Source organism: Mustela nivalis, assembly GCF_964662115.1.
Source record: "Mustela nivalis genome assembly, chromosome: 1".
Classification (NCBI taxonomy): Eukaryota; Metazoa; Chordata; class Mammalia; order Carnivora; family Mustelidae; genus Mustela; species Mustela nivalis.
Genome location: NC_139020.1, coordinates 117,718,142 through 117,740,561, shown reverse-complemented (window position 1 = coordinate 117,740,561; position 22,420 = coordinate 117,718,142). Strand labels below are relative to the sequence as shown.

The 22,420-nt window shown below is 42.9% G+C and overlaps 1 protein-coding gene across 2 annotated transcripts in view; it reads right to left on the bottom strand.

Moving 5' to 3' along the window:
* MYLK (myosin light chain kinase) overlaps positions 1-21,241 on the bottom strand; it is a 265,249-nt gene extending 244,008 nt beyond the window's left edge. The window contains exon 1 of one of the 2 annotated variants that reach the window (XM_082744141.1): positions 20,986-21,241. The gene's annotated coding sequence lies outside the window, so the exon portion shown is untranslated. The remainder of the gene's footprint in view (positions 1-20,985) is intronic. The other variant, XM_082744140.1, reaches the window with a different exon arrangement.
* Between the last annotated feature and the right edge of the window lie 1,179 nt (positions 21,242-22,420).

The window sequence follows — 22,420 nt, the reverse complement described above, 5'->3', positions numbered from 1 at the left end:
ACATGTTCAAGAGTCACACAGCTAGAAAGTGACAAGGGACTGCTATCTTTTGTCCTCCTCTTAGAGTCATGACTATGGCTGGTCATGTGAAATTGGGCAAGTTCTTTTTAATTTTCCTAAATTTCAGGCCACCAGCTATAAAATGAGAACAGGAATAACACCAAATGATTGACAAAGACTGAGTGTGAAATGGGCAAAAACACTAAATAAACTTGAAAGCCTTATCCAAATGAAAGGGACTTACAGCCATTCAATAATAACTCCAAATACCTTACATGGCAGGAGTATAAACTGTGGCTTATTTTGCATGCCAAGCTGAACAGTATGAAGTTTTATCTTTTACAGAGAAGAGAATCAACATTGTGCTTTAAGCCAGAGGTGTTATAAGCAGAGCTATGTTTTAATGCTGTTTTAGGGTACAATGATATGAAGTTACCACAGAGTGACAAAACTGGAACCTTATCTATTTCTGACCCTAAACAAGTTTCACGAGTTCTCTCTAGTAACAGTCCTGGTCTTGTTTCTCCTGAGGGTGTGCAGACTTGACCTGGAAACAGCATTCTCCTCAACTCACTGCCTTTCTGCAAGAAAGGAAGAAGGCAAAGATCCCAGAGCACCCAAAGAGGTGGGGGCAGGGGAAAGGTTCTGATGGCCTCTGGAGAGGACTTTCCTGGCCCTTCCCTCACTAGGTGGTCGGAAGGATGGTGGGAACATGTTCTGCCAGCAGTAAGAGCCTGTATGTGTATAGAGGAGGGTTGTTTTTGTCGCCAGGTCCCAGGGACCTGACACCATCAGATCCCATGCAATCATGCCATCGGTTCCACTGACAGGCCCACAACCCCACCGCCATCCCAGTGAGTCAGGCTGAATAAAGACACGAGGACCAAGCAATCCAAAGCATCACCCAGAGCTGGCAGTTAGCTCCTCTTTGTTCCAGAGCAAAATCAAGAGTCAGCCCTACTCATCCTCCAGTTCAGAAACAACTGAGGACAGAGAAAGTGATGGACACTTGCTCTCCACACCCTAGCCTTCTAGTGGACTTCTTTCTCAGTGTGTTTGCAATTTGTTGGGCATTTCTCCATAGACTGGCCCACATTCCCAGCTTTATATCCTTCAAAGGACCCCCTCATCTACCCCGCCCAGGGGAGAGAGTGAAAGGCTTCATGTAAACCTCACACCATTGGGAGACTGTGAGCATCTCCATAGTAGAAGTGAGGAAATGGAAGTTCCAAGTAGCTAAATAATTTCCCAGGGTCAGCCATCTAATGAGTTGTTGAGCTGGGATTCAAAACTGCGTCTGTTAGTTGTAGATCCTAGTCCCTTCCCATCCAGCGTACATCCAGCTCTCCTAATCAATGAGGAAATGCAGCCGAGATGGACTCTGCAATACGCTGGCCCGAAATCTGTCCGCCGTACCCCACCGCCACAGCATGAGGCGGTCCACACAGAGCTGACCCGTGACACACGTAAAGGTCTGAAGGGTTCACCTTCAGGAGCCAGATGGGCCAGGCCCTCCTGCTCCACCTCTCACACACACAGAGACACCCTTCTGTATGAGACCACGGCCCAGGAAAGGGGTCAGTCAAGCCCTTTTGGAACACCAGCACAGCGCCAGCATCCAGATGTCTGCATCCTGGACCTGGTAGCCACTCTACCAACCACAACCCTCAGGAAAAGGAGAGTAATTAGGAAGCAGTGCCCCACAGACCAAACTGAAGTCATGTTTCCAAAGTGGCCTCCGAAAGGAGAGACGAGCCTTGCCTGCTGTGACAGCGCTTGGGCGCAACTCCTCCATACCACACCTCCATTTCCTCTGGGTCCCTGATGACACTATAAAGGGCATTTGGAAGAGGCACCATGAACACGCATGGCTGTTTCCATCCAGCCCTCCAGTATGTGCCTGACGGGACATGGGAGGTGGTACTATTGAGGCCCTCTTCCTGGGAAGCTCCCAGCTCGGTGACAACACAAGCTAAGAAACAAAGACTGGACCAGGTACAGACCAGATGGTGCTACACTAAGCGGATTTATCTAGAGGTTGCAAGGCTGGTTCAACATCTGAAAAGCAGTCCACCTAATTCACCATTAGCTAAAGCAGGCAGGGGTAGGCAAACTATGGCCAAATCCAGTTTGTTGTCTATTTTTGTAAATAGTTTTATTGAAACACGGCCATGCCCACTCATTTACATATTATCTATGGCTGCTTTCCTGTGACAACAACGGCCTGACTGAATACTAGCAATGGAGGAGGGATGGCCTACGGAGTTCAAAATAGTTATCACCAGCTCTTTACAGAGAACATTTGCCACCCTTGACTAAATCCTTGAGAGAAGGCCTTCTCACCCATAAAACTGCAGCAACTCCAAATGCCTCTACCCCTTGCTATACACATCAGGTCTGGAGGCAGACAAGCATTAGGATCCCAGACTATCAGAGCTGGTCCACTGCCTTCATGAGGGAAGTAGTCCAAGGTCTGACTTCTGCTCCTCCTTCCCACTGGTCCCACCCACAAGCTGAAGCCTCAGGGTATTCAGTAAGAATCTGGCACATACTTTTACTAAAGATCTCATATTAAATGCTTGGAGGTGGAAAAACTTGTTCTACACCTCCACGTTCACTTTCCCAATCCAATCACCCCAGAAAAGAAGAATGCTGGAGGCTTAAGAGAAAGAAAGAAAGGTCTCAAATCAGTGATCTAAGCATCCACCTTAGCAAACTAGTAATGAAGAGCAACTAAACCAAAGCAAGGAGGAAAGAAATAATAAAGATAAGATAAGGAGTCAATGAAATTGAAAACAAAAAATAATAGGAAAAAAAATTAGTGAAACCAAAACCCAGTTCTTTGAAGAAAAAAAAAATCAATAAAGTTGAACAAACCTCTAGACAGAGAGCAAAAAGATACAAACTAAATATCTGGAATGAAAAAGGAGACAACACTATAATCTGTAAAGACATTAAAAGGACAATAATTAAATACTATGAACAATAGCTGCCCATAAATTCTACATTTTAGATAAAACAGATAAACTACCCCAAAATCACAATCTATCAAAAAATCACTCAAGAAGAAACAGATAACTTGGATAGCCCCTATATTTGTTAAAGAACTTAATTTGTAGTTAACAACTCTCCCACAGGGGCGCCTGGGTGGCTCCGTTGGTTAAGTATCTGCCCTCAGCTCAGGTCATGATCCCAGTGTCCTGGAATCAAACCCTGCATCGGGCTCCCTGCTCAGCTTGGTAAGGAGGGTCTGCTTCTCCCTGCTTCTCCCTCTCCCTCTGCCCCTCCTTCCTGCTTGTGCTCCCTCTCTCTCTACCTGTGTCTCTCAAATAAATAAATACTTTTTTTAAAAAAAGATTTTTATTTACTTATTTATTTGACAGGCAGAGATCACAAGCAGGCAGAGAGGCAGGCATAGAGAGAGAGGTGGAAGCAGGTTCCCTGCTGAGATCCCGAGATCATGACCTGAGCTGAAGGCAGAGGCTTTAACCCACTGAGCCACCCAGGTACCCCATTTTTTAAAAATTAAAAAAAAAAAAAAAAAAAAACCTCTCCCACAAATAAATTCCAAGTTCAACTACTTTCACTGGCAAATTCTACCAAAAATTTAAGGAATAGGTAATAACAATCTTATATAAACTCTTCCAGAAAATAGAAGAGGAGGGAACACCAAAAATATGAAAAATGTACAGCTATAAGGCTAGCAAAATATGTTCAATATTGATATTTGAGAAACAATAAAACATTGATGAAGAGACCTAAATAAAGGGAGAGATATAGCTTATTTATGTATCAGAAGGCCTAATATTGTTAAGATGTCAATTCTCCCCGAACGGATTTGTAGATTCAATACAATACCAATCAAACTGCCAGCAGGATTTTATATAGATGCCAGTAAGATGATTCCAAAATATATTTGAAAGACAAAGATCTAGAATAGCCAAAACAACTTTGAAAAAGAACTAAATCAAAGGACCTATACTACATGATTTCAAAATTTACAATAAAGCAATAGCAATCAAGGCAGTGTGGTATTACTGAAAGGATAAACACATAAACCAAATTGTCAGAAATAGACCTATACTTATATTCTCAACTGATTTTTCAACAACAATACAAAGGCAACTCAATAGGGGACAGATAGTCTTTTCACTACGGTGCTAGACATTTATATGTAAAAAAGAATCTCTGTCTATACCTATTCACCATGCACAAAAATTAACTCAAAATGGATCAGACTTAAACATAAAACCTGAAACTATAAAACATTGCAAACAGAGTATTGGAGGGAGAGGTTGGAAGATGGTAACTGAAGAGGAGGACCCTAGGCTCACCTCATCCCACAAATACAACTAGACAGCTATCAAATAATCCTAAATACTCCAAAAATTGAAGTATACTTCAATACTCCAAAACTTGAAGACTGGCAGAACAAAAGCCACAACCAAAGATAGAGAAGAGGCCACACTGAAAAAGGTGAGACCTGCAGAGACATGGTTTGAAAGAGAAATGGATTATCCACTGCAGTGAGGAGGGAGCTGTGATTGCAGAAAAGGGTGAGAGAAAGACCTGCACAGAAGGGAGTACACAGGAAAATGAACCCCCATAGAAGTTGGCTTGGAAAGTAAGAGGGGGCAAATTTTGTGAGTTCTTGCAACCAGCAGGGCTTAAATCTGGGAATTTAGAAGTCATCAGGTGTGGCTAGGACAGAGCCAGAGGGCAAATGCATTCTGCATTTGGAGAAAAGGCAGGCAAACAACCGGAGGACATACAACATGGAAACTGGGATCTGAAGAAGCCTTGGGCACAAAATGGGGAAGTTATCTGGTCATGTCAGAGCACAGTCCCAGAGAGGCAGCATTCACAGAGGGACCCCTCTAGGAACAAAGCAACTGGCTGGCAACATCTCCCTGCCCTGCTCCTCAGCAAAAACACAGAGCCACCTGCAGGAACCAGCACAGCACTGACACCCGCTACCTAACTTGCTTACACCAAGCCCTATCTTGCTCCCCTGCACTCCAGAACCACCCTCTCCAGTCACTCTTGCCTCAGTACCAGCAGAGTGGGCATCTTCCCCCAAAAGACCTGCCCAAACACCTGCCACACCTGTCTTGTGATGCAGGAAATTTTTTTGTTGTTGTTATTTTTTTTAATTTATTTTTTATTTATTTTCAGCATAACAGTATTCATTATTTTTGCACCACACCTAGTGCTTCATGCAATCTGTGCCCTCTATAATACCCATCACCTGGTACCCCAACCTCCTATCCCCCGCCCCTTCAAAACCCTCAGATTGTTTTTCAGAGTCCATAGTCTCTCATGGCTCACCTCCCCTTCCAATTTCCCCCAACTCCCTTCTCCTCTCTAACTCCCCATGTCCTCCATGCTATTTGTTATGCTCCACAAATAAGTGATGCAGGAATTTTATAGAACCTTGGTTCCAGCAGCAGTGGAGACATGTCTCATTTCAAACAGACCAGAGCACACCTTCAATGTGACCCATTCAAACCAGGGACTAAAATATTGCCCATAACAGGCAAAGAGAGCCTCTGCAGATGACCGGCCTGAAGGATGAAGCAGCAAGGACAAAAGAGCACAGCCTATGCCACACACATTAGAGACAAAAGTGCCAGGCCCTGGGGAACAGGGGATGCCATATGCAGGACACTACAGGACCTCTTCTTCATAAGGCCTTACCCTCAGGAACCTGAGACATAGTTGATTTTCCTAATTTATAGAATCAGGCACAGAGACTTAGATAAAATGAGAAGACAGAGAAATTTACTCTAGGGCAAGGCCATAGGCAAGATCTAAGGGAAACAGATATATATAATATGTCTGATAGAGAATTTAAAGTAATGGTCATAAAGATACTCAATGTGCTTGAGAAAAGAGTACCAGACAGGAATGAGACTCTTAACACAGAGATAAAGAATAACATATCAGAGATAAAGGGCTTGACAAATAAAATGAGAAACACACCAGATGGAATGAACAGTGGGATGGAAAAAGCAGAGGAACAAATTATTGACCTAAAAGAGTACTGGAAGGTAATCAGGTCAAACAAAAAAGAGAGAAAAGAACTGTGCAAAATAAGAGTAGATTTGGGGAACTCAGTTACTCCACCAAACACAGTAACATTTGTATTATAGAAGTCTCAGAAGAAGAGAGGGGAAAGGAGGCAGTAAATTCATTTGAAAAAATAATAGCTGGAATTTTACCTAATTTCAGGAAGGAAACAGATATTCAGATCCAGGGGGCAGAGAGAACTCCCACCAAATAGACAAAACCAGATCCACACCATGACATATTGTAATTAAATTGACAAAATATAGTAATAAAGAAAAAAAGTTAAGCAAAAACACAAAAAATATTAACTTACAAGGGAAAACCCATGAGGCTAGTAGGAGATTTTTCAGCAGAAACTTTGCAAGCCAGAGGGGAGTGGCAAGATATATTCGGTGTGACAAATAAGAAAAATCTGCAGCCAAAAATATTCCACCCGTAAAGGCTATCATTCAGGATAGAAGGAGAGACAAAGGGTTTTCCAAACAAACAAAAACTAAAGGAGTTTATAACCATTAAACCAGCCTGCAAGAAATATTAAAGGGCACTCATTGAATAGAAAGGAGAAACCAAAATTGACAGTGTAAATGTAGGAAACACAAAACCAGTAAAAAAAAAAAAAAAAAAGGTTATTTCTTTAAAAAATCAGTCAAAGAACTCACAAAATAAAAAGACATAAAATAATACAACATATACCTAAAACACGGGAAGGGAAGAGGTTAAGGATGGGTTCAAACTTAAATAACCATCAACTTATACAGACTTGTATATGCAGAAAATGTTCTATACTAACCTAATGGTACCAAGAACCACTAACAAATATACAAAGAATAAAGAGAAAGAAATCCAAATATATCAGTAAAGAAAATCAGTAAGACATGAAAGACAGAAAGACAAAAAAGGATCAAAGAAAATCTTCAGAAACAATCATAAAATAACACGAATATGTATATATATTTTATATATAAATGTATGTACATAAAACAATAATTACTTTGAATGTAAAATGACCTAAATGCTTCAATCAAAAGACACAGGGTGGCAGAATGGATTAAAAATAAGACCCATTTATATGCTGCCTACAAAAGATGAATTTCAGACCTAAAGATGCCTGCAGATTGAAAGTGGGGGCGGAGAAACATTTATCATGCAAATTGATGTCAAAAGAAAGCTGAATAGCAATACTTACATGGGACAAAACAGACTTTAAAACAAAGACTGTAATAAGAGACAAACAAGGACAATGTATAATCATAAAGGGAACAATCTAACAAGAAGATATAATAATTGTAAATATTTATGCCCCCAACTTGGAAGCACCCAAATATACAAAACAGTAACAAAAATAAAAGAACTCATTGATAATAACACAGTAATAGGGACTTTAACAACCTACTTACATCAAAGGACATCACATAAAGAGAAAATTAACAAGGAAACAATGGCATTTAACGACACATTGAAACACAAGGATTTAACAGATATATTCAGAACATTCCATCCTAAAACAGCAGAATACACATTCTTTTCAAGGGCACACAGAACATTACCTAGAAGAGCTCCCATATTAGCCCACAAAACAAGCCTCAAAAATTCAAGAAGATTGAAGTCATACCATGCATCTTTTCCAACCACAATGCTGTGAGACTTAAAGTCAATCACAAGAGAAAATTTGGAAACACCACAAATACATGGAAGTTTAATAAGAAGCTACTAAACAATGAATGAGACAACCAGGAAATAAAAAAAGAAATTCAAAAGTACGTAGAAACCATGAAAACGAAATGATCCAAAACAATGGTCCAAAACTTTTAGGAAATAACAAAAATGTTTCTAAAAGAAGTATATAGCAATACAGGCCTTCCTCAAAAAGAAAAATCTCAAATAAACAATGTAATCTAGCACCTAAAGGACCTAGAAAAAGAAGAACAAACAAAATCTAAAACCAGCAGAAGGAAGGAAATAATAAAGATTAGAAAAGAAATCAATGATACAGAAACTACAAAAACAAGAGAACAGATCAGTGAAACCAGGAGATGGTTCTTTGGAAAAAAACAATTAAACTGATAAACCTCTAACCAGACTTAACAAGAAAAAAAGATAAAGGACTCAAATAAATAAACTAACACATGAGAGAAGAAAAATAACATCTAACACCACTGAAATACAAATAATTATAAGAGAATATTATGAAAAATTATATGTCAACAAATTGGATAAGCTATAAGAAATGGAAAAATTCCTAATAACATATAAGCCACCAAAACTGAAACAGGAAGAAATAGAAAATTTGAACAGACTGATAACCAGCAAAGAAATTGAATCAGTTATCAAAAAATTCCCAACAAACAAAAGTCTAGGACCAGATGGTTTCACGCAGGAATTCTACCAGACATTTAAAGAAGAAATAATATCTATTCTTCTCAAACTATTCCAAAAAATAGAAAAGGAAGGAAAACTTTCAAATTCATTCTATGAAGCCTGCATTAGTCTGATATCAAAATCAGATAAAGACACCACCAAAAAAGGGAACTATAAGCCAATACCTCTCGTGAACATAGATGCAAAAATTTTCAACAAAATACTAGCAAATTGAATTCAACAATACATTAAAAAAATCATTCACCACAATTAAGTGGGATTTATTCCTGGGATACAAGGGTGGTTCAATATTCACAAATCAATCAATGTGATACATCACACCAATAAAAGAAAGATAAGAAACATACAATCGTTTCAACAGACACAGAAAAGGTTTTTGACAAAGTACAACATCCATTCACAGTAAAAACCCTCAACAAGTAGACTTAGAGGGAACATACCTCAACATAATAAAGGCTATATATGAAAAATCCACAACTAACATCATCCTTAACGGGGAAAAACAGAGCTTTTCCCCTAAGGTCAAGAACAAGACAAGGATGTCCACTCTCACCACGTTTATTCAACATAGTACTGGAAGACCTGGCCACAGCAATCAGATAACACAAAAAAATAAAAGACAGACAAATCAATAAGGAAGAAGTAAAGCTTTCACTATTTACAGATGACAGGATACTATAAAAAGGAAACCCTGGGGGCGCCTGGGTGGCTCAGTGGGTTGAGCCGCTGCCTTCGGCTCAGGTCATGATCTCAGGGTCCTGGGATCGAGTCCCGCATCGGGCTCTCTGCTCAGCAGGGAGCCTGCTTCCCTCTCTCTCTCTCTGCCTGCCTCTCCGACTACTTGTGATTTCTCTCTGTCAAATAAATAAATAATTAAAAAAAAAAAAGGAAACCCTGAAGACTCCAACAAAAAATTTCTAGAACTAATAAACGAATTCAATAAAGTTGCAGGATACAAAATCAATGTACAGAAATCTGATGCATTTCTATATACCAATATTGAAGCAGCAGAAAGAAATTAAGAAAACAACTCTATTTACAATTGCACTAAAAACAATAAAATATCTAGAAATAAACTTAATCAAAGAGATGAATGACTTATACTCTGAAAACTATAAAACACTGATGAAGAAATTTTAGACAACACAAAGTAATGGAAACACATTCCACGCTCATGGATTGGAAAAACAAATATTGTTAAAATGTCTATACTACCCAAAGCAATCTATACATTGAATGCAATCCCTATACAAAATATAAATTTTAGGATTGTTTTTTCTAGTTTGCTAAAAAATGCTGTTAAACAACAGCATTGCACTAGAAAAACAAACCCAAAATTTGTATGGAACCACAAAAGACTAGGAATCGCCAAAGCAATCTTGAAAAAGAAAAAGCTGGAAGCATCACAATTCTGAACTTCAAGTTACATTACAAAGCTGTAGTAATCAAAATAGTATGTTACTGGCACCAAAACAGACATATATATCAATGAAACAGAACAGAAAGCCCAGAAATAAGCCCACAATTATATGGTCAATTAATCTTCAACAAAGCAGGAAAGAATAGCAAAAGGGAAAGGGACAGTCTCTACAACAAATGGTACTGGGGAAACTGGACAGCAGCAAGCAAAAGAGAGAAACAACCATTTCCTCTCTCCATACACAAAAATAAATTCAAAATGGATTAAAGACCTAAATGTTAGACCTGAAACCATAAAAATCCTAGAACAGAATACAGGCAGTAACCTCTTTGATATCAGTCATAGCAACTTCTTACTAGACAGGTCTCCTGAGGCAAAGGAAACAAAGGCAAAAATAAACTATTGGAACTACATCAAAATAAAAAGCTTCCGCGCAGCAAAGGAAGCAATCAACAAAACAAAAAGGCAACCTACCAAATGGGAGAAGATATTTCCAAATGACATATCCACTAAGGGTTATTATGCAAAGTATGTGAAGAATTTATCAAACTCAACATCCGGAAACCATATAATCTGATTAAAAATGGACAGAAGACATGAACAGACATTTATCCAAAGAAGACATACAGATGGCCGACACACGGAAAGATGTTCAACATCACTGGCATCAGGAAAATGCAAACCAAAACTACAATGAGGTATCACTTCACACCTGTCAGAATGGCTAAAATCAACACAAGAAACAATAGGTACTGGTGAGGATGTGAGGAAAAAGGAACCCCTGTGCACAGCTGGTGGGACTGCAAACCGGTGCAATCACTCTGGAAAACAGTATGGAGGTTCCTCAAAAAATAGAACTACCTCACAATCCAGCAACTGTACTATTAGGGATTCACCCAAAGAATACAAAAACACTAAGTTAAAGGGATACATGTACCCCTAAGATTACAGCAGTATTGTTTACAATAGTCAAGATATGGAAGCAGCCTAAGTGCCAATCGATTGATGAATGGATACAGAAGATGTGGTATATAAATATAATGGAATATTATTGGCCATAAAAAAGAATGAAATCTTGCCATTTGCAACAACATAGATGGAGCTAGAGAATAGAATACTAGAGAAAGACAAATACCATATGATTTCACTCATATGTCAATTTAAAAAACAAAACAAACAAGCAAAGGAAAAAGGAGAAACAAACTAAGAAACAGGCTTGTAACTAAAGAGAACAAACTGATGGTTACCAGAAGGGAGGTGGGTGGGGGGATGGGTGAAACAGGTGACTGGGATGAAGGAGGGTCCCTCCTTCTGGGTACTCATGATGAATACCCAGTGATGTAGAGAATTGTCGAATCACTACAATGTACACTTGAAACTAATATAACACTGAATATTAACTAACTGGAGTTAAAATAAAAACTTAAAATCAAAAAACATATTGGAGAAAATCTTAATGACCTTGTATTAGGCAAATAGTTCTCAGATACAACACCAAAAGAATACATTTTTTAAAAATTGATAAATCACACTTTATTAAAATTAAAATCTTCTGCTCTGCAATAATAAACATGGTTGAGAGAATGAAAAGACGAGCCACAGACAGTCAGAAAATATTTGCCTAAAAGGTACCCGATAGAGGACTCATGCTCAGAATATAAAAGAATTATATATATCTCAAATCCCAACCATAAGGAAACAATCCACTAAAACCCAGGCAAGAGATTTAAACAGATACCTCACCAAAGATACAGAGATAGCAAACAAGCCAAATAACAAAGATGCTCAACATCATTATCATGTGTCATTAAGGAAATCCAAATTAAAACCCCAAGGATAAAGCTATATGTATTAGAATATCTAAAATTTTTTAAATCTGTCAAATACTAAGTGCTGACAAGGATGTGGAAACTATACCCTTACACGTTGCTAATGGGAATGTATAAAGGGACAGCCACTTGGAATAAACTTAATTAGTTTGACATGTTATTGTAATACACTTACTTTACTACCAGTAATACCACTCCTAGGTATTCACCCCAGGTTAAAGAAAATCTATGTTCACATAAAAACATGTATGCTAATATGAGTGAATTATTCATTATCACCCCAAACTGGAAACAACCCAAATGTCCTTCACTTGTGAATAAATACCTGGTGGTACTTCCACACAATGAAATAAAACTCAGCAAAAAGGGGCCAACCTACTGAGCACCCAACAAAATGGATGAATCTCAAACACGGGGTGCAAAGTAGAAGAAGGCAGACTAAAAAAGCTGTAGACCATAGGAATCCAATTATATGGCATTCCAGAAAAGACAGAACCAAAGGGACAGAAACTAGGTCAGTGGCCCCTCTTCCAGGAGGGTAAGGACTAACTACAAAAGCACAGGAAGCAATCTTCTGGGAAACCAACCCTGCATCTCCATTGTGATGGTGCTTATGAGACTATATATACTGTCAGAACTCAGAACAGTGCCCTAAAATGAGTGGATTTTATCGCATGTAAATTATACCACAAGTTTTTAAAAATGAGAAAGAAAGGGGCGCCTGGATGGCTCAGTCAGTTAAGCATCTGCCTTCAGCTCAGGTCATGATCCCAGGGTCCTGGGATCCAGTACCACATTGGGCTCCCTGCTCAGCAGGGAGTCTGCTTCTCCCTCTCCCTCTCCCTCGGAGCGCTCTCTCTCTCTCTCTCTCTCTCTCTCAGAGCTCTCTCTCTCTCTCTCTTTCAAATAAATAAAATCTTGAGGAAAAAAATGTCTCTAAAACGATTCCATCATGAGGCAGCACTGAAAAGTTACTGTGTATCTAAAACAACACCTGTCTCTTGTCAAGCAAGGGAATCAAACAGCAGCAAGACCTGCTCAATTTACCAGAATACAGACTTTTTCAAAGCTAGGAAAATTTGGTATTGCTGACTCATGTGCCACCTATGATCAGTTGGGTACTGAACAATAATTTTTTCAAAGCTCCCAGTTGACTTTCAGAAGATATCTGACTTTTAGCAACATGATTTACTTCTAGAAAAACCTGAACTGTAAGTCTGACCTAAAGGAAATGTAGATAAAGCTCTGGTATAATTTAACTTTCCTGAGAATTATTCTGTTAACCCTCAAAAGGCTAAAGATGTCAAAATCATGGTCACATACAAAACTGGCTAAGGACAGCAAAGACAATAGTTATGGGGCTCACTTATGACCATAAATGCAATAAACCTAATAAAATATTAGAAAATCATGGGGCGCCTGCGTGGCTCAGTGGGTTAAAGCCTCTGCCTTCGGCTCAGGTCATGATCTCAGAGTCCTGGGATCGAGTCCCGCATCTGGCTCTCTGCTCAGCAGGGAGCCTGCTTCCCCCTCTCTCTCTGCCTGCCTCTCTGCCTACTTGTGATCTCTGTCTGTCAAATAAATAAATAAAATCTTTAAAAAAAAAAAAAAGCAAGAAAGAAAGAAAGAAAATCAAAGCCAACAGGGTATTTAAAAAAAAAAAAAAACTATACATATACGTCATGACCAAGCATTTACCCAAGAACTTACCCCAGGAATGCAAGAAGGAGTTAACATTGGGGGTGCCTGGGTGGTTCAGTGGGTTAAGGCCTCCGCCTTTAGCTCAGGTCCTCATCCCAGGGTCCTGGGATGGAGTCCCGCATCGGGCTCTCTGCTCAGCGGGGAACCTGGTTCCCCTTCTCTCTCTCTGCCTGCCTCTCAGCCTACTTGTGATCTCTGTCTGTCAAATAAATAAATAAAATCTTAAAAAAAAATGAGTGAACATTGAAAACTCATGAACACAGATTATGAAAAACAGCCTTTCACCTTGAAATCACATGTTAACTGTAATAGACAAACACAATTCAGAAGGGTCTCTGTATTTTGATTGTGATAATGATGAGGAAAATGGCATACAATTTTATGGATAAAGGCATGCTGTCATTTAGAAAATGTTCTAAAATTGTGTATATTAAAAGAAGTGCTTTATTGCTGAGAAACTACAGTGATACGAATCTTATAGCCCAAGGTGATTTGGAATCAAGAAAATAGCAGTGTTATCTCCTTTCACCACACAACAATTACCTTTTCCTCATTAGCTAGCCTGAGTTGGTTTCGTTAATTTTAACAATCCTTCGTAACATACAAATCACAGAAATAATTGCATAATGAAAAAGCCACCAAAATTGATTCCCAAATCTGGTTGACCCAAGAAACACCTGGGGAGCTCTGGCAAAACAGAGATTCCCTGACCCCACCCAGGTAATCTGGGCTGGCAACTGTGCAGGCATGCATTATTTTGCAAACAAGGCTCCGAAAGGGACTTTGTTATCAGCTAGTTCTGGAACCGGCAGACTGAGAAAATAGAGGCGTGAGACACATCCTTCCTTTGAAGTTTTTTCAGTGTAGTTGTAGATCTAAAATTTTGCCATAAAAAAAAATGAAACAAAAGATAAAAACATTCCATAATAATAAAAGATTTGTCACCACCGAAAGAGTTTTGCAGGGATTAATGGCTACAGAAGTCTGAATAAGGATAAGAATTTGAAGCTGAAGAGGTTAGAGACAGACTCCGAGTTGGGGCAGTGCCTGACAGGTATTGGGAACTTAATGAATTCCCTGAACAAATATTTAAGGATAGAAGGGCTTGTTAGTGAAAGAGGCAAGTGAAGAATATTCCAAAAGAGGATATACTCGTAGTCAAATATAGAGAAGAAAGTGTGTACTTTGGGTTCAAGGACAATAAGTGAACCAATCTCTCTGGTTTGGAGGTCAGATTATGGAGGCTCTTGAGCTTCAGGTTAAGATTGGCCTGTGAGAAGCAGGGAGCCACTGAAGGTTTCTGAAGGTGATGTGAGGCAGTCAGCCTGGGCTTTAAGATTAATAAAGCTGGGGTGGCTGGGTGGCTCAATTGGTTAAACCTCTGGTCATGATCCTGGGGTCCTGGGATCCAGCTCCCCAGCTCGTTCTTGTGCACTCTCTCTCTCTCAAATAAATAAATAAAACCTTTAAAAGAAAAAATGATTAACAAAGCTGTGCCACAGAGAGGCTCTGGTTAATACTCCAAGGTCTGGTTAGAAAAAATAGCAATACCAAAATAGTAAAACCAAGGGATTCTCTGTAGGGGATAACCAGAGGGTCCCCAGGAGGAGGGACTGAGGGGCTGTGGTCATCTAAGACCAGCAGGAGCCCTAGATGGTTGTCCAATCACAAGCAAAGGCCTAAGAACTCCCTAAAACAGTATTGGTTGAAAGGCCATGGGGTAAAGTCAATAGCAAGTGCATTCACTGCATCGTGCCCACAAGAGGCCCCACTGTGAAGACAAGTTTTTGGGAGCAGACCCAGACAAGTCACAGGGTAAGGGCTGTGTTCCACCACCTCCCCACCCCCCCACCCCCCCCCACCCCCGCACTCTGAAACAACCTGCTGCCTCTTCATTTACACATTCATTTCCACAAGCTCAGCAACCAAGTGGCTAAGCAAAGGGTCAGTCCACGGACACTAATATGAAAGCATGGAATGGGAACTTCACGTGGAAAAAGGGGAAGGGTAGGAAGAGGTCCACCATGGGCACGTTCTAGGGCTAGGCTTAGCACTCAGCTAGAAAAATGCATAAAGTTCAGGAGAAAAATTAGAATGGTTATAACCCCTGCAAAGATGGTGGATGAGTAGGAAGTGCCTTCTTACAGAGCGGCAGATGGGAAATCCCTTAGAATCTTTTGTGGAGCATTTCAGTTCACCCCACTAGCAAGACCTAGACTAAAGAAGGCAGCCTTCCAGACTCTGAAGAACCAGGTGCAGATGATGGAACCAAACTGAGTCTGACCTCTGGCCTAGGTCAGGCCCTTGCATCCCATCACCCCCTCCCATCAGGGTGGGGTGATTGAAACTCTGGCTGCTTCCAGTTCTGCCACTCAATGGCTTGGCCCCTGAGACTAGGGTTCCCCCCTCAGTGGGATGCAGGTGTCAGCTGGACTGGTCTCCTCCAGCCCTAAAGCCTGCCATTCCAGAACTGGGAAATAAGCTACCATAAATGAAGCACCAGAAAAGGACATAAAGCTCTGGGAACCCAAAAGTCTTCCATGGGTCTGGGCTTTCATGTTGGCTGTAGATTTGCTTCTCATTATTTTTGATCCAGTATAAAATTAAAACTTTTTCAAGAATATTCTGGGCAGCAGAGGGAAAAACAAGCCTGGAATGAAAACCATCCCCCCAATAAATCTCAGAACAAGCAGGCCTGCATGCTTGAGAGCTCACCACAGGGTCAAAGGTATCGTTCCAGGTTCCAACAGAAGAGGAGCTGGAGCTTTTGGACACTCGAGCCAAGTGTTCCCACCCTCCTCTCTGCCGCTCAGTACCCAGTCTCCCTTCAGGGTCCTGCTCACGCCCACCCTCCGTCCCCCTCATCTTTGAGGCCTTCCCTGACCACCCTGGCCCTGAAAGTCCAGCAGCCCTTAAACTCCCCTCAGTATGTACCTGGAACTTGTCTCTGTTTTCTTCTTCATAAATGTTAGCTTTCCCCCTACGTGGACCCAAAGTCTCTTGGACATACCACCTTTGTTTCATAAACCTCCACAGGGCCAGAGGGAGGACAGGTCTGTAATTAATGTTTGTTGGCTGAGGTCCAGGTCATTCCAGAGACAAAGAGAACACTACTCAGTATGTATGGTAATAGTTATTTCTTCTTCTGTGCCTCTTATGTTCATATATTCATTTAATTTTCATAATCACCCCCGTCATCAGATAAGAAAACCAAAGTCACTCACAGAGGTTAAGTACCATGCCCAAGAACCAGAGCTAGTGAGTGAATAGCTCTGAACCCAAGTTTAACACCAAAGATCACACAATACCCTCATGCTGCTTCCTCCTGCCAGAAATCTGAAGGAGAGCTACTCTGAATAGAAATCTCAGTCCCCAGGGGCGCCTGGGTGGCTCAGTGGGTTTAAGCCTCTGCCTTCCACTCAGGTCATGATCCCAGGGTCCCGGGATTAAGCCCCACATTGAGCCCTTGCCTCGGGCTTTCTGCTTGGCGGGGAGTCTGCTCCCAACTCCCCCCCCCCCCCACCGCCTGCCTCTCTGCCTACCTGTGATCTCTGGCTGTCAAATAAATAAATCTTTAAAAAAAAAAAAAAAGAAAAGAAAAGAAAAGAAATCTCAGTCTCCGAAAACAAATGGCAAAAATTACAAAAAGCATCCTCAACTATGAAAACCCGTAACTGCAGATGATTGGTTCCCCAAAGATTATGAGCAATAGCTCAGAAGATCCTAGATTAACAAACTAGCATCAGATCTGTTGCCCCAGAGTAGAGGCAGGGGTAAAGAGGCAGATCTAAAAAGAAAGGGAAATCTCTCCTCATTCCTTTTGTCTCCAGAGGGCTCTCTAAGGACCCAAGAGAAGATGAGAGGGGAGGAAGGGGACGGAAGTACCAACACTGGGGGGATGGGGACAATGGTGTGAAAAACCGAGAAGCTGGATCTATACAAAAATCCCCACAGCTCCAGGGCGCCTGGGTGGCTCAGTGGGTTAAGGCTTCTGCCTTCGGCTCAGGTCATGGTCCCAGGGTCCTGGGATCGAGCCCCACATGGGGCTCTCTGCTCAGCAGGGAACCTGCTTCCTTTTCTCTCTCTCTCTCTCTGCCTACCTGTGATCTCTGTCAAACAAACAAACAAACAAAAAATCTTTAAAAAAAAAAATCCCCACGGCTCCCTAGTGGGGTACCCACTAAGCCTTCACCCAGGGGGACAGTGAGAAGGAGGACAATGAAAATACGGTGGTGTAAGCATCTGGAAATCCAGCCTTATCCCCATGAGCTGCAAAGAGGGAGCAAGGCTCACTGGCCCTCTTGCTGCCCCAGCCCCACTGGGCTGGCTGGCACTGTCCATTTCACACGAGCCATAACCTTGGCACACCAGGTACATACACAGCAGGAAGGACGCACCTGCTGGTGCGTAGTGACAAATGCCAAGGTCTGCCCACCTTGGACTAGGAGAATTGCATTTGCTCAATACTCTGGCTTAAAATGAATAGAAAAATAGGAAGTCAAAGCTCAATTAAAAAAAAAAAAATAGGAAGCCAAAGCTCATCTGCAGAACGGCACAAGTGGGAGAGGTGAGTGGCTGGCCCAGCAGACCCCAGCCCAGCACAGTCACCTTCTTGTGCCTGTGGGGCACAGAATGGGGAGTGAAGGGAAAGGGGCAGAAGTCACATGGCAGGTAAACCATCCAGTGACATGTGCAATGTCCTCATTCTGGATTAGTGCTATTAGTGCTGGATGGTTCCTTGATTCCAAGCCCATGTGAAACCCAAGTGCCCTCTTGTACATTTCTCATGCCAATGGTCCTCTCTAAGGTTCTCTGGGTGCACCCTCTGCCAGTCAGAGGAAAATAACACGGCAGTCAATAGGCAAAGACAATGTCTTCCAGGGGTCAGGGAGAAGTTACTTTCTAAGGCTTGCTCTCTAAACTGTACTACATTTACAGAAAGGGTAGGCAGGAAACTTCTGGAATGAACAACTTTCCAACCTGCATGTGTTGGTTTGACCTGGGGTAAGGGCAGCTAGGCTTCCAAGTGGGCTTGGTGTATATTTCCAGAATACCAAGAAGTGTTGTTTCCAGAAAGATACTAAATAAAACTCCACATGTTCATGGGTACTCTGGACCCCTACCTGCATTCTGAGCCTCTTAAAAGGCAAAGAGCCAAAAAAAACAACTAGTTTTACTACAGACTCATATTTTGGGGAGAAACAGCAAGAGGTTGTTCTTATAGACCCTGAGTACACGAAGACTCCAGAGTGTTCACTTTCTAGTCCTCTGAAGCTGGTAAAGATCCCTGGGGAAGGATCTAGACTCCTCCCTTATCTCCGGCACTGCAAGAGCCCTTCTCTTCTCAGCAATGCCATCAGCCTCATTTTCTGACAAGTCTTCCCAGCAGACTCCTGTACAACTGCCAGTGTGGGGTCCCTGCCTTGCAGTGAATGGACCTGTGTGTCTGCTAAGCTCCAGGCAGGAGGTGCACCCACCTGACCCTGACCTTACCACTTAGACCAGGAACTTTCCAAGGGTCTAGCCTGCTTGGCACATACTCCCTGAGATCTGGCCCCTGGAAAAATTATCTCTTGCTGCGGGCGTCTGCAAATCTCACACAAAGAAAAACTACCACAAGGCCCCAGCCAGCCCCCTCCTCAGCTAGCCGGGTTTTCTTGTTTGTTTGTTTTTTTTTTTTTAAGATTTTTATTTATTTATTTGACAGACAGAGATCACAAGTAGGCAGAGAGGCAGAGAGAGAGAGGAGGAAGCAGGCTCCCTGCAGAGCAGAGAGGCTGATGCAGGGCTGGATCCCAGAACCCTGAGATCATGACCTGAGCGAAAGGCAGAGGCTTTAACCCACTGAGCCACCCAGGCGCGCCTCGATTAGCCATTTTTGTGGCGCGCACACACATACACCCCCCCCCCCCAAACCAAACAGACCCACCAAAAAAAAAAAAAAAAAAATGAGAAAGGATGACCAGCACAAACCCTCCACCACCATGGAGTGGCTCTCCAGGCTCATGCCTCATGGTGTGTGAGGACCAGCATTGTTTTGTATTATCAGTAAATAAAGGAAAAGACATGCACACCCTAGTGAAAAGGTTCTTGGCCAAGTCCCCCCAAGTCTTCACTACCCAATCCAGCATCCAGTGTCCAGTCACTCCCCACCTAGAACCAACTCCCCAGGCCCCCAGCTGCTCAGCTTCAAGGCCCTTGACCCACTGAGGATGGGAGACAAAGAGGGAATCTCACTCTGGACACCAGGAAGGGAACATTCCGTGCTGGTCTAGGGCACTGTAGCATTACCCACCATAGTCCCTGCAGTGTGAGGAAGAGACAAAGACAGGCTGGCAGAAGAGAGAAGGGAAGAAAAGTCAAGCATGTAAGGGAAAAGAAAAGAGAGGTAAAGAAAAGGATAAAAGCAAAATATTTTATTTTACTAGAACTCAAAATGCCCTTTAGGAACCCAATAAGTTTACCAGAAGCACCTACAGTTCCCCCAGACTCTCGCACTGTGGATACCTGATGCTTTGAAGTGTCAGGGGTTCCCGAGAGGGTCCTTTCAAGCCCCCCATTTGAAGACAACTTATTGACGAGTTATTTACTTTGACATAAAGGATTCCACTAAATCAGGAAAGAACATATAGCCCCACTTAGAAGTTAGATTAAGCTCTAGGGCAGGCACCTAAAAGCTGGTGGAGGGGACATAGCCCTCGCCCCATCCCACCCCACCTCACCCCAGCTCCAGGAATTCCAAGTGGTTATTTTTACCCTCTTTAGGCTCCAAAGACCTGGGTCTTTTTCCTTCAGGTTATAAAATATAGGGTGCTTCCCCTAACCAAAAATGTCCTGGAAAACCTCTCCCCATCAGTCCACCTTCCCCAATGCAGTACCACCGCTAAACATTCAGTCCTTTGGCGTCTATAAGAGTGTTAGCAGCCACAAGTTCCAAGGAAGGGTTCTGCCTCATCCCCTGACAGCTAACTCGTTATTCCAAAATTCTCTAACCACAATAATCTGTGAACAAGGGTCCCTCAGCCACCGAACCCCAGTAGAAGCTAAGGAGGCAGAGGGAGGGGCGGGGCTTAAGTAAGGGGCTGTAAGTGAGAGCAAGACTGCAAAGCCCGACGCCCTGGTTTTGCCTGGGACCCCACGGCCGCCTCCACTGCCTTACCCTCCCAGACTCACTTTGGGCTGGGAGAACCTTCACGTGGCACCCTGAATCCTCCTGCAAAGAGCTAGGGAACTGGGAGATGAGCCCACCTTTCTTCCGTGAGGCCTTCCGCGATAAGCACCCCTCAAATCGAACGCACCCCCTTTCAAATAACGCCTATCGAAACAACTGCATCACCATTTCCCAGCAACTCACCTCCCCAAAAGAAAACTCCTGACTGTCTGGAGTCACTGGGGTCTTTCCCTTACGCCCCACGCCAACCCTCCCCCAACCCCGAAAAAATCCTTCTTGCCGCACGTAGGAGCCCCTCTCCAACTGGGGAGCCCGGGGCAGGCTTCCGAGCAAGGGTCCCTACCCTCGACCCCCACCCTCGGAGAGTGACTCCCAGGGGCCGCGCCGGGACAAAAGCGCGGGGCGGGCTCACTCACCCGCGCGGCGAAGGCGGCCGGGCAGCCAAGGCACCGCGGTCGGCCGGGGCGCCCCTGCCGCAGGCGCGCAGCGCGGGCCCCGGGCTCGCTCCGCCACGGGCTGCAGAGCGGGCGGTGCGGGGAGCCGGTGAGGCACGTCCCGGGCGGGCCGGAGGGGACAGGGGTGAGCGGCCGGCGACACAGCGAGTGCGACAGCGAGGAGCAAAAGCGCGAGCGTGCCGACACTGAGAGCGCGGCACTTGGGGTCGGACTCGGACGGCCGGCAGCGGCTCACACGCGCTGATTTGCATGTCTTTTGCATAGCGCTCCGGGAATGGACCTGAGGTCTTTCCCGCCACGCCCACCGTCGCTGCTCCTCGGAGCCGGGAGTCCAGTACGCTCAGCCAACCCAGCTCCAGACGGCGCGCCGCCCCAGCTCTCTGGGCTGAGGTCAACGCGTTGTCTCGATTTGTTTTGTATTTTCGCCTGTAAAATCACTCGATACAGGACAAAAAAGGACTACTCACTGGAAAAACGCAGCGTAGACTTCAAAATTAATTCCCTTTCTCTCTGATGTTGCGATCAAGAACAATGAATAGAGTAGATCCCTCAAAAGGGTACAGTTTTGTTTTTTGGATAAAGTATCGTGAAAAACTTAACTCGCTCACTTTTAAAATTGAACAAGTTATGTGCAGTTTTGTTCAATAGTTGAAGAAATACAAAACTGTAGGGGTGCCCAGGTGGCTCAGGTGGTTAAGTGTCTGCCTTGGGCTCCTTTCATGATCCCAGGGTCCTGGGATTGGGCCCAGCATGGGTCTCCCTGCTCAGTGGGGAGCCTACTTCTCCCTCTCCCTCTGCGGCTCCCCCTGCTTGTGCTTGGTCTCTCTCTCTCTGTGTCAAATAAATAAATAAAATAAATAAAGAGAGAAAGAAAAAGAGAAAAGAATAAGGAAAGAAAAGAAAAAGGAAAGGAATAAAGAAAAGAAAGAGAAGGAAGGAAGGAAGGAAAGAAAAAAAAATAAAAAGTTGCATTGGTTAGGATAAACGAGTTCTTAAAAATGCAGATTCTGGAGCTGTGAACCCTACACTTTATAGCTGCCCACCACTTTGAGCAAGTGATCTGTTAACTTGGTTTTCTTACTTCTAAAATGGGGTTAATGTAAGTGCCTCACAGGAATGTGAGACTTCAATACAGATACAGCGGGTAAAGCTCTTAGGAAAGTACCTAACTACAGTTACTGTTAACTTCTTTTTAAAGATTTTATTCATTTATTTATTTGAGAGAAAGAGAAAAAGAGAACACATGCACAAGCAGAGGGAGGGGCAGAGGGAGAGGGAAAGAGAGAAAAACTCAAGCCGACTCCACACTCAGCAAGAAGCCGAAGTTGGGGCTCTACTCCAAGACCCTGAGATCATGAACTGAGCTGAAATCAAGAGCTGAAGCCTGGGGTGCCTG